Here is a 2,429-nt window from a genome sequence, read left to right as displayed (position 1 = left end):
ATGCAATTTGAGTGAGTGATGAATTGGCTACAGTAAGTCTGTGGGAAACTTTGGTGAGGCTGTGGAGGAGAGGGGAGGTGTGAGTGTGTATGAATTGGTTAGCTTATCGACTCCTCCACAGTCTAGAACTAGCTCAAAAGTAATTTAAATACAAAATGAGAAGTTCACTTCCCCCCCACCCCATCCACCCACATTATCATTTCAATGCTACCTGAAGACTAAAAACCATATAACTTTCTATTGCTTGCATGACCGTGTCAAGTGATCTGAAACATGTCACTCGTGAGCAGTGTCTCTGGCGGGGCTGACACCCACAGGAGCAGAATCTTCCCAATCTTTGCTTTTCCCTTCCTTCTTCTGAAACACATCATTTATTCCTGTGAGCTTTTTCATCTTGGAACAATCCTCCTCTGATGAAAACATCCTCTTCATCTTGTTCCAACCTCCCTCTCCCGTCGAAAACCTCCATGGATAGAAGAAAGGTGATGGCTCATAAAAAATTTTAATGAGGCATCCAGAGGGGTGGCAGAGAAGGAGATTTTAATATTATACTTAAAAGAAAAAACAGACAATTTGTCTGATTCTTCTTTCAGGAATGTATCAAAGGGAAATACTTGGAATTCAAGTGTAAATTGTAAAACAGAAAACAGAGTGTCCATTAGAATGAAATTGATGCTGATCAGGAGCCCAATGATCAATCCCACAGAAACAAAGATGTTTGTTCCTTTGAAGTTAAATGCTAATTATAGTGTTTTTGACCTCATCCATTTTTCCTTAGGAATGCTAGTATAGAAGATAAAAATCAAAAAAAAAAAAAAGAAGATAAAAATCCAAAGACAAATGATCAAACTCAAACTTATCTTTATTGATAAGTGTCTTTATTGTTATTTCAAAGTCTATATCATCTTAATTCATAAGGAAAATAATCTTTATTCCATGACCCTGTGATTAAAGAAAATTGTTGAGTTTAAAAAATTATTGGGCAGACAGAGAATGCAATATTGAGGAAATTTGTTATCTTTTGTGGACAACAATATCTGTAAATAGCTACCTTAGAGCTATAAAAATTCATTCTGCTTAGGTGAGAGACATAGAATTATTATTTAGTCACAGACTTCTTCCATTTTTTTGTAGATGTTTACTTATGAAATGGGAATATAAGAGTGATTGTTTGAGCAGTGTGTTTTATGGCTGATGACTGAGTCTGTTTCTCTACAGAGTTAAGATCTCTTCAAATTCCCTCTCAATCGCTCTCTTCCTCTCTATTTTGTTTTGTTTTGAGTAAGTGAAGTGAAGTCGCTCAGTCATGTCTGACTCTTTGCTACCCCATGGAGTATATAGCTCACCAGGCTCCTCTGTCCATGGGGTTCTCCAGGCAAGAATACTGGATTGGGTTGCCATTTCCTTCTCCAGGGGATCTTCCCAACCCAGGGATCGAACCCAGCTATCCCGCATTGCAGGCAGATGCTTTAACCTCTGAGCCACCAGGGAACCCAGCCATTAATGCCTCAGCTACTCTGAACAAGCCCCCTGCCCCTCATTACCTGTTGCTGTATCTGCTGCTCTGGAAATAATTTCTTAAGATTTAGTCACTAAGTCATATCTGACTCTTTTGCAACTCCATGGACTGTAGCCCACCAGGCTCCTCTGTCCATGGGATTTCCCAGGCAAGAATACTGGAGTGGGTGCCACTTCCTTCTCCAGGAGATCTTCCCGACCCAGGAATCGAACCCTCATCTCTTGCACTGGCAGGTGGATTCTTTGCCACTGTGCCACTGTGGAAGCCATGATATAATTTACCAGGGAGGAAACAATGTAGAGGGGAGGTTGGGAGGGGGCAACCTGTCACAGAGGGACTCTTAGTAATACAGATCTTCCTTGTCTGCTCTTATCCTTCATTCTTCCAAATTCCATCCCTCCAGAGGTCTTTCTTGCCTCTCCCTCCAGTTCTTCTGGTTCCATACCCTTCAGCAACTACATTCATATCTATGCTTATTTACAGACTTTTCTCATGTCCGTTTCAGATTATTGGCCATCAGTAGGTTTGATTACCTCCAGTAATTTATATATTCTCTAGGAGATCTGGTCTTTTAAGTTGGGAATCAAGAAATAGAGCCATCTCTTTACTGACCCTCATTGGGATATCGAATTTACTGTGAGTTTTTAGACTGTTGGTTTTGTTGTCTAAACAACACCCTTGTCTGAAGGATGAGGTCTCTTACTAGCTCAGTCATTTGAGGAAGATCTGCAGCACTTAGATGCTTATGGAAATTGGGGGGATCTATTGGAGTTTTGACCAGAGGGTCTCAAGAGGTCTGGGAATTAGTTCCCAAATGTTGGATCGTAAGGTGGCAATGTGGACCAAGAACTAGGCTGGGAGTAGAAAAGGCCAGGAGTCTGCAGTTTGCAATTTGCCTTTGGGGCTGGAT

Source organism: Bison bison, unplaced genomic scaffold (assembly GCF_000754665.1).
Source record: "Bison bison bison isolate TAMUID 2011002044 unplaced genomic scaffold, Bison_UMD1.0 scf7180017864198, whole genome shotgun sequence".
NCBI classification, from domain to species: domain Eukaryota; kingdom Metazoa; phylum Chordata; class Mammalia; order Artiodactyla; family Bovidae; genus Bison; species Bison bison.
The sequence above is the reverse complement of the archived record's forward strand: the minus strand, read 5'-3'. Positions refer to the sequence as shown.